At 34.9% G+C, this 15960-nt stretch overlaps 1 protein-coding gene across 1 annotated transcript in view; it reads left to right on the top strand.

Annotated features, from left to right (window-relative positions):
• Engase (cytosolic endo-beta-N-acetylglucosaminidase) overlaps nt 1-15960 on the top strand; it is a 44406-nt gene that overhangs the window by 20215 nt on the left and 8231 nt on the right. The gene's annotated exons all lie outside the window — the stretch shown is intronic.

Below are 15960 nucleotides of genomic sequence, written 5' to 3'. Positions count from 1 at the left end.
TATAAATTAGATAAAGAGAGATCTTCCAGACAGATGTAATTTGACTTCCGACATTAAAATCAGCGATATTTAAATAATAAATTATACACGCTAGATAGGAAAATATAACGTTGCTACTGTTTAATAGATAATTTATTATTATAGTTTGGTGATTGCATAAAAAGGCACACGTGGCTACAGAAACTATTGGCATACCATTCTATTTATTATAGTATTTACATGCTAATTAATTAGGTCCAAATATACTACATATCATTTTCATATCAGTAGTACTTTAATATGGTTATAAAAATTTGATGAACAAAATCTGACGAAAGACTGCTTAATTGGAGAATAACAGTATGTGCCAATAGTTTTTGTAGTTATTATATTAGGCTTCTAATTCTAGCTTCTAATTATCAATTTATCATTAATTTGTACACTTCAAATAAATCTAAATAATGTTATCGCAAATCGTTTCAATTGTCTAGACATATTATCAGCTATCAATGATATCATCACAAATTACCAATGTTTATGAACTATACTTATCAACAATGCTTATGAACTATACTTACGAGCAACAGTACACTACAACGGAACATTACGATGCAATACCTCTAACCGACCTGTAGTTACAATCTCCATTTCCCTAAGCTTCAACCTTCCACCTCTGATACTTCCGTCTATCGTTCAACCCCCTCAAATAGGCGATCGACAATATAGAATCGAGACGTATAATGGAAACCGATAGTGCCTATGCGATCGTTGCTCCCCCTCTAAGGAATAACAGCCGTGCCATTTCCATAAAATCTTCGGCATTTGGTGCTTGTTCTCGAGAGGCAACAAGAGGAGGAACGTTCATATTTACAAGATGAGATCAGACTGTTTTCCTGTTCGGCCAAGGCGATCTAGTCGTTGGTTTTAGCATGGACGGGGCAGAGAAGAAGCGAGTGAGGTCGAGAGTCGGTTCGTGTGCCTCGACCGCGGAAACATTTTCAACGGGACAGAGCCTGTCTTCGTTCTCGTATCGTGCTGAAGCTTTTACATTCCACGTAGTACGTTTGCTGCGAATAAACGCAGTCATCGTGTCGCAAAAGTAAAACGTGCCTGGTCACCAAGTCGATCGGTAGATACGATTTGAAATCCGCTCGGCAAGCGAATCAAATCAGCCCAGAAAGATTAGATTGGAGAGTTAACCAGTTGGGGTTGTAGCGTGAGAGACGGAACGTTGAAGCTTGCAAACTGTTCTTCGTGGGATCACGAGATCGTAGATACGTAACGAGTTGAGAAATGTTGTATCTAGTTTACCAAGTTTCAGATTGTTTGTTAAAGCTTGACATTTAGGGATTTTGACGACTTTAGGAAGTCAAGATTTGGATAAAAATTTTACTCTCTCGAATTATATATGTAATATTGTAAATCTTGGGATAATTCAGGGATCGATTCTGAAGTCTGAAAATCGAGTTTTTTTATTATGAACGTAATTAGATAAAATACAAAAATAAACAACAATTGATATCCGTCTATAACAATAAATAACAATAAATTACATAAACGAGAAATAACAAGTTTTGTACAATGTTTACCTGAAAATCGAGAATCGATTTTCAACGTCCTGAGCTACCGATCTTTCTCCGTCAGTCTTCAAAATTTTAAATAACTATTCTGTAATCTTGTCTGCCTCTAATGTTACTCTCTGTCTGTCCGTTTGAGAAAATGCGTGCTTCTCAAAAATGGTTGTCCGTAAAACATAAGAGGGTCGCTCTGTCCATGAAACAAAGAACGTCGTGCTACCCGTAAAACAAAAAGAGTCCCTATCCCACGTGAACTCTAGGGAGTTTATATATATATTATATTAAAAATCATAATGCAGTAAATACAGATTGTGCCAAAAATTATAGATATTAAATTTAAATCTACTGTAAGAATAAAAGTTAATATAAATCCTATTTTATATTGAAAAATTTTATTATACGAGGTTTTTTTTTTTTTATTTGTTTTATTAAATTTTTACAATTTGTCCAGAAGGACATTTGGTAAAATGTTATAGCTTAGAGAATAAAAGAATAAAAAAAATAAAAAATAAAATAAATAGAAATAAATAAAATATAGCATGTGGATGGTTACCCCCAGCGGGGTTCCATCTTCTAGGTTTCCTATTGCATCTCTATTTCGAGGTCTGCGGGATGCTTCCTCTTCAGTCTTCTTTCTATTTTGGTTTTATTTGTTTCAGCAGCCAGCTGGTTTGGGTGTGCTGCAAGTCTTTCTTTGTACTTTTTTGCGTATCTAGCGATTTCCTCTTTGACTGTTGGAATTTTTAGATCTTTTCGTAGGTCTTCATTTCTGACGTACCATGGAGCGTTAACTATTGTCCTTAAGATTTTTGCTTGCTCTATTTCTATTTTGCTTATGTGACTCATTGCTGCCGTCCCCCATAATGGGACTCCGTATGTCCAGATTGGTTTGATTATTGTTTTGTATATATTTAGTTTATTCATTGTGCTTAATTTAGATTTTCTATTGATTAACCAGTACATCTGCTTCCTTTTTGCACTTATTCTGTTTATTATTGATTTTATATGGTGCTTCCATGTAAGGCGTGTGTCTAAATTTATTCCCAGATATTTGACTTGCTTTGTTTGTGCTATGTGGGCGCCGTTCAGTTGAATATCTGGTGTTTTTCCTTTTCTAAGTGTAAATGTTATGTGGTTGCACTTGCTGGTGTTCACTTTTATTTGTTTGTTTTGCAGCCATTTTTCTATTTTTGTAGTGTGTTCTTGTAGTAGTGCGGCGGCCGTTTCTAGATTTGCATGCCTCACTAGTATGGCCGTATCGTCCGCAAACGTCAGTGTTTTACTGTTGACAGTTGTTGGTATATCTGCCGTGTATAGTGTGTATAATATTGGTCCTAAGACACTTCCTTGCGGTACTCCTGCCTTGATGTCCTTAATTTCAGAGTATGCATCATTTATTTTTACTACAAAGGTTCTGTTGTTTAAGTAGGATTTGAGTAGTTTGTAGATTTGTTCTGGAAATTGCTTTTTGATTGTTTGAAGAAGTTTTTCATGGTTAACTTTGTCGAATGCTTTTTCGATATCCATAAAGAGTGCTGTGCAGTATTGTTTTGTTTCAAGCGATTGTAAGATTTCATTGACGAGTCTATGCATTTGTTCTATTGTGGAGTGTTTATTCCTGAATCCAAATTGATGGTTCGGTATTAGTTTTTCTTTTTCTATTGTTGGTTTTAAGCGGTTATATATTATTTTCTCTAATAATTTGGAAAACGCAGGTAGTAATGATATCGGCCTGTAGGATGCAGTTAAATGTGGGTTTTTGTTTGGTTTGGGTAACATCACTATCTGTTATTATATCATTATACGAGGTGAGACGATAATCGCAGTACAACCGGCCAGGGGTGATTCTACGTGAAAAAATAAGAATGCAATTTCGTATGGCATTTGTTCATCTGCGGCTTCGTTTTCGAGAAAATCGACTTTGAAGATTTGACAAGTATACCTAAATTTGGTTAATTCCGGATAAGAGTAAATAATCGACAGGGATTTAAATTTCATTTGAAAATAAGTAAAAAAATATAGAAAAAATATAACAAAATTAAAGTATGCTTGACAAATTTTCAAATTCGATTTTCTCAGAAACGAAGCGTCATATGAAAAAATTTTATTATGGAGTTTCGACTTATTTTTTCATGTAGAAGCAGCCTCTTTCCGGTTGTACTACGACTATCGTCTCTATTTTGCATATATATAACAAATAAATTGTTCTTATGTGTATATCAGCTTTGCCAACTATTTGGTTACAAATAATCCAAAAATGTTTTTATTGCCGATAATGCTAGTGATTATTCTTAGTCAAAAACAATTACCATCGTCGATGATAGTTATTGAAAATGAAAAAAATTGTAATCATTTATAATGGTTAGATATTTGTAACTAAAGCATTTTTAAATTGATAGCTTTTAACCATTTAATTTGTAGAAAATCCTTTTAAGATTTAGAGTTCAGTGTCTTCCATTTCCATTAAAATGAACTTTTTTTTAAATCTTTCTTCGTAATAATTTTCAAAATGACTTACTTTTCGTGCCCAAAGAATGAATACAATGTCGAATAGGTTTTGAAACGAATTCTGTCATAGACATACCCGATTAACCGTGACTTTCTACCAAGTGTAATTAGCGCATTCCTTATCCGACGAATTGCAACCGCGAACGTGATTCGCGTTAGTAAAAATATCCGGAGGGAGGATAGTTTTCGCAACGTGGATCGCTTCCGCGATTGCTATTAACCAACGAACAAATTAATTTGCGATCGCGTGTCCGTCGCCGAAAGTAAATCCAACGGTGAAACCTATCGTACCTTAATTAAAATAGATCGTGTCTTAAATCTTTAAAGGAATGAAAGTAACTGGTCGCGTGAAAACAGCCTTTCGAAATCTTTAGAAGATCGTGCTTCTCCATTAGGGAATGCAGACGAAAGTTAAGTTAAGATAAGTCTGGATTTATCGGGAAAAATTTAATTAAAATCAATTTAATTAAAAATATCAATTCGAGTGATTAATCGTTCGATTATTGTTAACGATCGTATCTGATACGCGTATATATGCAATAATAATAATAGTAATAACGTACTTAATAAATATAACAATGTATTATAAGCAGGTATATATAATGTTACATATGTTGGAAATGAAAGTACACCGAACCTTCCCTTCGGAATTCTTAGGAATATCCGTAACACTTTAATTTTATAAGCAACCCGATTATAATTGTCTATATTGTCTATATTGATATATAATTGTCCGAGATTTGCGATAATGGGCTTGGGCTCGAGGCGACAACTAGTCGCCGAACGTAGCCGCGGTCACGGGATGAACGTTTTACCTAACAGAGGTATAGAATTGCATAGCTCTCCTCAAAAAGAAATAGTAGTATCGACACCTAACAGTAAACATTCCAACGGCCTCTACCCCGTGGCTCGCCACACACAGACTCTATTCTTCGGGCAAGAGGATCGCCAGATGTCGATGCATCATTCACAGTATATGTTCAGCTAGCCTGAGGATTCGCTATGAATCTTAGGATTTAGTTAACCAAGGTCCTTCAAATTGACAAACAGTCCTTATCCTAACAGTCCGTGAATCTGTCACTTAATATGAACGGGAAGATACGGGAGATCTGCTTTCCTCACGAACGAACGCTTCCCGCTAGCAACTTTCTCTCAAGGGCGGCTAGCATCCTTTTCTAACCACCAACATAGAAATTAACCAATTAACAGCAACGTCCATTTCCCTCACTTTCCGATCGGAGGCTTTCCTCGACGAATCCGATGATCTCGTGCCCTTATACACGCCCCATCATAGTTTTCCTCTGCAGCCTCTTCGCGACGGAAAGTCATTCCCTTTCTTGCTGTTTCATTAGCCAGTTATCTAGTGTCTGTACGATCGGTGAATAATCTACGTTTCAATAAAGAGTTAGTCAAGTAATCCTTGTATTGCGAGAAGTAAGTCGAGTTCGATTTAGATTTTGGAGCAAAGTACATCTGTTATCCCGTTGACCGCGGATTCGTTATCGGACCTAAGGCCATTGCCATTAGTGTCTAATTACCGTAGCCACTTGCCAATCTTGTGACATTCATACTTGTGTTAATAAACGTTGCCTCGATTGTGTGACAACGATGAATAATTCCTGTGAAGATTTATTACGCGCTCCTAACCCTAATCTTAATGATAACCCGACATCAGAAGTGGGATCAGTGCCGATTGTAACGATGCAACAGCTTATGACCATTGTGTGCGAGTTAACTCAGCCGCGAGAACAAAGATCGAGTGCGGAACTTGGAAATTTAACGCTACCACGTTTTAACCCCGATATCGCGGGCGCCGACCCGGCTGCATGGTGCACAATCGTCAACTTGATGATGAAAGAAAATCCTTTACAAGGCAGCGAGTTATTTTCTGCCTTGAATCGTGCTCTAAAGGGTTCTGCAGCGCATTGGCTTACACAAGTACTGAACGATGAAGACATTACCTGGCCAATAATTAAGGAACTTTTCATTACGCGTTTTGGTGGCCAAGAGACGGCAACCTCGGCGCTAATGAAGATATCCAGGGAACGACCATCGAAGAACGAATCTCCAGGAGCTTACGGTAATCGTCTCCGTTCCCTCCCGAAGACGAGGTGGCAAAATTTACCTACGACCGAAATAATTAATGCCGCCGCTCTTTACCTACCGAGTTCACAAGATCAACGCTTCGAACGACTAGCACTCACGAGTGACATCAAGACGGAAGACCAATTTCAGAGTGAAATGCGATTTCTCCCCTACGAGGAGAAGCCGACGGCTTCGTCAGAAAGCTTATCGACGGGCCCTGAAACAAAACGATGCAGGCTATCAGACCCCCGGATAAAGTGCCATCACTGTGGGCACTACGGACATGGAATGTTGGGGTGTCGCAAGAGGATAAAATTGGAGCAGGTGAAGAACATACGAAACTCGGAGGAAAACCGACCAGCCGCATCGTCGAAGGCATCTTGCTTCAAGTGCCGCGAGAAGGGACATGTCGCGCCTAATTGTCCGTTATTGCGGAGAGGAAACTACGATTCCAATAACGAACGTCGAGTCGACTACTGCGTAGTGGAAGCTCCAACTGGTAGATTAAGTCATCTGGGTGAGTCATTCCCATTTAACTTCGTTTCGGGAGCTGAATGCTCACTAATTAAAGAATCCGTAGCCTCGAAATTTTCCGGCAAAAGAATGAGTGATCTAGTAGTATTGCGAGAAATAGGAAACACTTGTATTAAATGTACATCACAAATTTTGTCCATAGTATGTATTAATGGTTTTACATTGGAGATAATTTTTTATGTCCTTGCTGATAGTTACCTAGAATATGATATCATGATTGGTCGTAAAATTTTAAGCCAAGGTTTTAACGTGAATATTACACAAAATAGTCTCGCTATTTGTAAAACAAAAGTTGTAAATGACTGTGACAAAACCGCTGAAAACGAGATCGATGTTTATGAAGTTGATACCGAGGTACTTGGTAATGATAAAAGTCGTTTGATTTTTGTTCTCGAAAAGTTCAAAAGTTCATTCATTACGGGTTTCCCACGTACTCGTGTAAATACGGGCCAGCTAGAAATACGGCTAATTGATCCTAATGTCACCGTGCAAAGAAGAAGTCCTTATAAACTAAGCGAGGAAGAGCGAAGAGTAGTGCGTGAGAGAATAAGCGAATTAATTAGAGCAAAAATCATAAGGCCTAGTAATTCACGGTTTGCGAGCCCTATGTTACTCGTAAAGAAGAAGGACGGCTCAGATAGATTGTGCATAGATTTTCGAGAACTAAATAAAAATACGGTCGCGGATCAGTATCCTCTACCTCTTATTGCGGATCAAATCGCGAGATTGCAAAAGGCGAGGTACTTTATTAGCCTAAACATGGCCAGCGGGTTCCATCAAATCCCCATTCATCCTAATTCTACAGAATATACAGCATTTTTCACCCCCAACGGGCAATACGAGTACACAACGATGCCGTTTGGATTGAAAAATGCACCGTCCGTTTTCCAAAGGGTTATTCTCAAGGCCTTGGACGACCTCGCCTATTCGTATGTTGTTGTTTACCTGGATAACGTTCTAATTATCGCTGACTCGATAGACCAAAAACGTAAAATAATTCCAGGCACAAATGCTGCAGGAAACCCAGATACAGGAAAGCAGCGATGGCTGCAAGAATTACCTTTAAGAAACTCCTTCAGCTCACTAACGGAAGAAATAGACAATGACCCGACAAGCAAAACCACAACTAAAACACCTTACATATCAAAACCACCACCAATATTTGTTGAGGCCCAAATAATAGACCCGCTTATTGATCGACTAAACAATGTAGTCGGGAAAGATAACTACACAATAAAACAAACAAAATTAGAACAAGTAAAAATTCAAACAAACACCCCAGAAGTTTATAGGAAAGTGATAAATGAACTAAAGGAAAAAAATGCTATATACCACACGTACCAACTCAAAACAGAAAGGAGCTATAAAATAGTTATAAGAGGTTTACATCCAAAAACTAACACAAAAAAATTAAGTGAAGAATTAGGAAAAATTGGCCATGAAACAAGAGCAATAAACAATATGACAAGATACGATACGAAGCAACCATTGCCACTATTCTTAATAGAACTGGAACCCAGAACCAATAACAAGGAAATCTATGAAATCAAAAAAATACTAAATACAATTGTAACAGTGGAACCACCACGCTACAAAAAAGATATACCACAATGCATGCGGTGTCAACAATACGGACACACAAAAAATTATTGCAACAGAAGCCCGGCATGTGTTAAATGTGCAAAAAATCACCTAACAATACACTGCCCATACACAGGAAAAATAGAACAAGTTAAATGCTATAATTGTAACGGAAACCACCCAGCCAGCTACAAAGGATGTGAAATAAGGAAACAAATACAACGTAAACTGTTTCCTCCACTTCGCAACAGATCACACAATGACCATCAACCACAACAAAGTATAACGGATAACGAAACAACATTGAAAGCACAACAGGAACTAAACGCTATAAGCAGAAACATAGATCCCCAAGGTAAACGAAGCTACGCACAAGTAACTAAAAACATTAGCAAACCAACGCTTGCAATCAATCAGAATGAAAACAATAACATCGAAGACGTTACAGACATCAAAGAAATGCTCAAACAATCCATTAAAGGTATGGAAATGTTAGGAAAAATGGTAAGTGATCTAAACACAATACTAAGACAACAAGCACAACAAACAACAATCATGTTACAACTACTTACTAACTTGCTAAGTAAAAAATAGAGATGGACATTTTGAAAATAGCAGTCTGGAACTCCAATGGCTTGCAACAGCGAGCCCACGAAACTAAAATATTTTTGTATAAAAATAATATTGATATACTACTTGTCTCAGAAACACATTTCACCCTAAAAAACTACATGAAAATACCGTACTACACCATATACGATACCAAATCCCTCAGGTAAAGCACATGGAGGAACTGCAGTAATAATAAAAAATGACATCAAGCATCACTTACATAGTCAAACAAATCAAGAACACCTACAAGCAACCACTGTCACAATACAAACCAATGACAATTACTTCCAGATGTCAGCAGTATATGCACCTCCGAGACACAAAATGACACTTAAAAAATGGGAAGAGTACTTCCAATCCTTAGGCGACAAATATATAGCGGCAGGAGACTTTAATGCAAAGCACACATTATGGGGTTCGAGAATTAGCACACCGAGAGGTAGAACATTGGAAAAATACATTAGAAGCAGCAACCTCAACGTACTATCTACAGGAAAACCAACGTACTGGCCGACAGACCCCAATAAAATACCTGACCTGTTGGATTTTGCAGTAACAAAAGGGCTAAATGTAAGCAAATTAAAAATAACAACCAGCCTCGAGCTTAACTCCGACCATACACCAATTATAATAGAATATACAAGCAAACCACTACTTTATAACAAGTCAGAGTCGCTTTGCAATAAAACCACCAACTGGCAAACTTTCAAAGAACTGATCGAAAACAAAATCAACTGCAATATCCCGTTGAAAACACCTGAACACATTGAGCAGGCAGTAGCAACTTTGACAGAAATAATACAGGAAGCAGCGTGGGCAACCACCACCTATGAAACAAATAGCAGGCAATCAAAAATTATTTCGCAGGACATCCTAGACAAAATCAGGGAAAAAAAGAAAAGCGAAAGCAAAATGGCAAAAACAGAGAACACGAGAAAACAAGAAAAACCTAAATAAACTTGCAAAGGAACTAAAGAATAAAATAAGGGAACATCATAATAACGAATTCTCAAAATTCATCGAATCACTATCCGCGCATGAGAATACCGACTACTCCCTATGGAAAGTCACTAACAAAAATAAGAAAACAGTAAAAACAATCCCAGCAATCAGAAAAATGGACAACACATGGGCTAGAACCAACGAAGAACAGGCAGAAGAATTCTCAAAGCACCTACAAAATATATTTTCGCCGTATGAAATTAATAACAGCATCCCTGGATGGCAAACAAATGAAGAAGTGGAAAATGCCAGCAACACAACTGATAAACGCTGCACCATACTCAGCACAACAGCGCAAGAAGTTACAAACTTAATTGAGGCAACAAAGACAAGTAAAGCACCAGGATTTGACTTGATCAATGGGAAAATCTTAAAAAACCTTCCCCCAAAGGCAATAAGACTAACGACTTAGGTTTTTTGATGCATAAGGTTGACAGTAAAAACCGGGTAATAGAATATTATAGTAAGAAAACTAGTCCCGCGGAATTCAGGTATCATTCGTATGAACTAGAGACGTTGGCAGTTGTAAACGCCGTTAAACATTTTCGCCACTATCTACATGGACGGGAATTTCTTGTTGTTACTGATTGTAATTCATTGAAGGCAGCCAGTAATAAAGTGAATCTAAATGAGGGGGTTTACAGGTGGTGGGCTTACTTACAAAATTTTACTTTTGATATAATGTACCGAGAAGGTAAACGAATGGCCCACGTAGATTTTCTTTCGCGGAACCCCGTAAATAGCGACCGTGTACCATAACTAACAAAATCAAAGGAACAAGGAAATATGCACCGAGCAATAGAGAATCCTTGTGGGCTTCGTAAAATCGACCACCAAATTTTCCGTGACTTAGATTGATTTTGAATGACCTTGAGGAAATATAGTCGTTGAATTCATCATTATGTGTAGCAAAAAATATGTAATAAAAAATATGTATTTATAAAAGAAGGTAGCGAACTTGAAATGCCCTCGTATAAAAAATTCAATTACACTAAATTTTCTTCCCCGTACAGTATTTTTGATTTTCTTAACATATTTTTGTATCATCAATATTTTCAACAGTATTCAGCTGTCATCTTATATGTATATAATAGTCAATATTCAACTTTACATCCTCATTCTGCATAAACTTTGAGTTAACAATTGCAAATTTGGGCAAAAACCTGATAATTTATTATCGCACAAACTGTACATACCAGAATAATTGTAGAAGTATTGTTAAATATCGATTATTAAATATTGTATCGTGAATAATATTCGATATATTACCTTATATTGAACATATTGCTGACATATATTGTGCATATTTTATATGCGTATATGTCATATGTTTCTTGTAAATTTAATGTGCATAAACGTCCACAATTTAATTATTGCAAACAAAAAATGACACGGTTACAGTGACTGCATTATAATACATAATCGTATCATATTGCAAGATAATAAGTACAATACATTATTTAACATAAAAATACAATAATATATTATCGTAAATTATATGGGAGACATTACGAAATGATGATATAAAGATAAAACTACAAGATAGGTATACAACGATTATTTATTGATTAATAAGTGATTCGAAATTTTAAAATTATTATAATAATTAACGAATTATACATGGAAGTATAAAAATAAAATTATGATTTTGAATTAATTACACTAATTTTATTCTCTTTATAAATAATCTTATTTTTATAATTCCAATTATTGTGTGGCGATCAATCATGGTACTAAGTTACCTCTAATTACAGATCACGTGAGAAAATATAAGTGGATTTCTGTTGATACTCTGACTTTTATATCACTCGCTGATTAAAAAAGGTTTTGATTATAAAATAGTAGATAAGAGGAATAAGCTGACAGATTTAAAGGTATAAACCTTTTTAAGCAGATGATAAATGCACGATATTTTGTAAGAAATGAATAATATTAGTTTAATTAATTAATATTTTTAATACTTTTGTATAGATTACTATAAATACAATATTATTATAAATATTATTGATAAGTAAATGATGTGAATTATAAAAAAAATTGTAATAATTAATAGATTACAAATGAAATTATAAAAATAATTAACATAGTATAAGAATTCAACGTGAAATCACCTAAAAATATTCAAGATATTTTAATAATTATTACATCAATAAAAGTGTCTCTACGATAAATAGAAACTTATTTATCGGACTTGTTTCCGTTAGTTTTATATTTATAGTTAACGCCGTATTAACTGCAAAATGGTTATTGGAAACGAAGGCAACGGTTAAACTAGTACGATAGTAACTGGAGCGTTCAGATCAGATTCTGTTACGTAAATTATATTAATTGTTCAATTAAATTCTTATCTTCTTAAACAGTAGCGTAAGTTCACGGACTCCTGCAACTTCATCAATACATATTATTTCTTGAAATCGCTTTCAGACCGTATCTCTCGCTCGCGGAACAAGATGAGTACAATTAATTGGTTAAAATGAAACTGATAAATATTCGAAATGGTACAATAAAAGCTATTGGCATGCTATTGTTGCGTATACAGTCTTTAATATCTAATTCTACTCTCGTCATTTCCTTTTTCAATAATAAAGATCATGAATATTGTTCCACCTGAATAAATATATATCTTTCTGCATTCTTTCAAATTAGAGATTCTGTAATAATTAATTCTTCAACTGCAAACATATACTTGGGTATTGTTCGTATCAATAATTACATCAGCAAATAATAATGAAATACATCTGTACATAATTATATGTACTAAAACTAAAGGACTAATACTATAATATAATACAGTAATAAATATATGTAATATATGTATAATATACATACATGTATTATAAGTCATTAAATTTCTTTGTAACAATAAAATATCCAATTCTGCAACTCAATACTACCATAATACACTATCATAAGCTCCCGTTCATAACTATTAGCACACTTATGAAAACTAAGGCTAAAAAGGAAACACCCAACAGACCTCACAAAGGATATAACCTAGCAAACACGACGATGGTACCCCGCTGGGGGTAGCCACCCACATGCTATATTTTATTTTTGTTTTTTTTTTTATTCACTTCCACCTAGATATAATACTTTACCAAATGTCCTTCTGGACAAATTGTAAAAAATCCAAATAAATAAATATAAAAAAAACTTATGAAAACCTAAGTGTCCTTGAAGAATCATTACGAAATTATTAAAACGTCAAAAAATTATTATCTTATTCAAAATAAAGAATTCATATTCAATATTATAATAATAATCCCATCAATTTCCTATAATGAAATTAATTTATCTTCATCATTACCTGTACTTGTTATGTTTGTCGTTAATTATTGCATTCAATTTTGCTACTTGCTATGTTATTATCATATAGTAAGCATATTATTACTGCATTTGTTGTTATTCAATTTCATGCACCTTGTAAACGATTTTGCAGTACAGATTTAGATTTTGTGCAGATTTTTCGAAACTTCTTATTTAATTTATTCTAAATTTTATCTATGAGATTTAGATTAGAAGACTGTGGGGGGGGGGGCGTAATTATTATACTAATTTACTTATGTTATTGCAGATTTAATAAATTTTTACTGTGTATCTTAAAACACAATTTTATGTGAATATAAAATCTCGGTCGACTAATCCATTTCTTGATAATTCATATTTTATATTACATATTCTGGTATATTACTTGGTTATGCATATTAATTGTCAAATTTCACACGAATATCCTAATACTTATAAATAGATAGCAATAATGATTATAAAGAATAAAATCATTGCAATAATGTTGTAAGTAAAATATATCTTGCGATATATATTGTGAAGTATATGACGAAATATATAATGAAATAATGTATCTAAATGTTAATGTGGTGTAAAGGATAATTTTTGTGCGATAGTATACAATCTGACTCGAGAAAAAACTTTCCCCTTTTCAAGCATTAACGTATAACTTTGTGTTAAATTCCCTGAAATCAGTTTATGAATATCTCACATACCTTATTTTATATGCTACGCGATAATTTACACAGATTTCGAAACTTAAATCGTTCACGAGACAAGCATTCTTTCTCGCAGCATTTAGTTTAAATACCTACTTCCTGGAGAACGTGTAAGAAAACTAGTAATGGCGAGATTGTATGTATTATATGCACGATATTAAATGCAAGTCTAGCAATAATACTTCTTTTTCAAGCGTTATTTTCAAATAAAGTTACTTGGAGTAATCAATCTTTTTATTTGCTATTTTTGTTTCAAACAAGAAATATCTAATCTCGTATCGAAATTATGTAACGAATTATATATTGGGTAAAACGTTTTATCAAATTTCTACAATCTGAAAGTTAAGTGTATTTGGTTCGTGTTGCAATGGATAGCGCGTGATTATATTGTTAGACGATTTAGGTAATTATTAACGAGATATTTATGTACATTTGTATTTTATCGCAAAAACTTTCCATCATTGTTTCGAAGTGGTTCGATGCATTTATAGAAAAACACGTGATCTGAAGATTAGATCGAACGCTCGTTAAAATTGGTTTTATCTGTTAAATTATCAGCTAATGTTGAAAATGTGAAATTTGCAATTTTATGTTCTTATCTAGTGTAGAAACTACTGCTTTTTCACAAAGCATAATCGAAATTGAAATTAAGTGGAAGAATATGTACACTACTACAATTGAAGATATTACTGCAAAACGCTTTCGAATGTTACTGTATAGAGAATATTGTATAGAATATATATAAATTTAATTTTTCATACGTGAAAACCTCAATATATATATAAATATGTCGGAGATGAAAGGACACCGAGCTTCTCCTTTGGAACTCTTTAGAAAATCCTCAATACTTTAATCTCTATAAGTTAACCCGATTATAATTGTTCGAGATTTGCGATAATGAGCTTGGGCTCGAGGCGAAAACTAGTCGCCGAACGTAGCCGCGGTCACGGGATGAACGTTTTACCTAATAGAGGTATAGAATAATTATATAGCTCTCCTTAAAAAGAAATAGTTGTAGCGATACTCGACAGTAAACATTGCAATGACCTCTGCCCCGTGGTTCGCCACACACAGACCCTATTCTTCGGGCACGATGATTACCAGATGGCGATGCATCTCCACAGGACATGTTCAGCTAGCCTGAGGACCCGCTATAAATCTTAGGATTTAGTTAACTAAGGTCCTTCAAACGGACAAACAGTCTTTATTCTAACAGTCCTTAAATCTCCCACCCACTACGAGGAGGTACGGGAAATCTGCTTTTCTCACGAACGACGCTTCCCACTAGCAACTTTTTTCTTTTTTATTTAGAAACGTTCAGTCAAACGCGGTCAGTAGTTTAGTCAAGTTATAAATTTATTTTTTTTTTTATTTGCGTTTATTTTACAATCAATTCTCGTTAGGGAATTTTAAGTAAATTTATCTGACGCGGTACCATGACATGATTAATAAGTGTTTATAATATGTTTGATTCTATTTGAATCTAGTGCTTAGGTCTAAGGTGTAATGTCTTTTTAGCCTGCGGACCTATTACGACGTGTCGAGTAGTTGAGTAATTAGAGTGTTTTGGTGGTTGTTAACTCTTGTGCTATGTCTATTGCTGAATTTGGATAATTCTTCTTTGACTGTGGGTATCTTGAGGTCGTGATGTATCGTTTCGTTGGTGATGTATTAAGGTGCATCTATTAGGGATCTTAAGGTTTTTGATTGGAATCGTTGGAGAATTTCTATGTTGGAATTACCTGCTGTTCCCCATAATTGCAAGTTATAAGTAAATTCAAATTTACACTGTCTCACTGTGGATCAACACAGCGGACAATTCATCGGAAAACGTCGCTTTAGGCGAATTTATGTTTCACTTTGGACGAATACGATGGATAAACGCTGTTTCCATTCGTGTTCCCCCAAAATGAAACAGCATAAATTCGGCTTTTTATCATCGTTTCAACCGTAGTGATTCTTCAAAGTGGACAGTGTAAATTCAGCTCTACCTGCTACTCGACTAAATTATTGTCCGTATGTGAAAACATATTCTTAATGCTCATGTCACTGCTATCTCAAAATGAGTTACGTAAGTA

Source organism: Bombus fervidus, chromosome 2 (genome assembly GCF_041682495.2).
Source record: "Bombus fervidus isolate BK054 chromosome 2, iyBomFerv1, whole genome shotgun sequence".
NCBI classification, from domain to species: domain Eukaryota; kingdom Metazoa; phylum Arthropoda; class Insecta; order Hymenoptera; family Apidae; genus Bombus; species Bombus fervidus.
The sequence above is the reverse complement of the archived record's forward strand: the minus strand, read 5'-3'. Positions and strand labels throughout refer to the sequence as shown.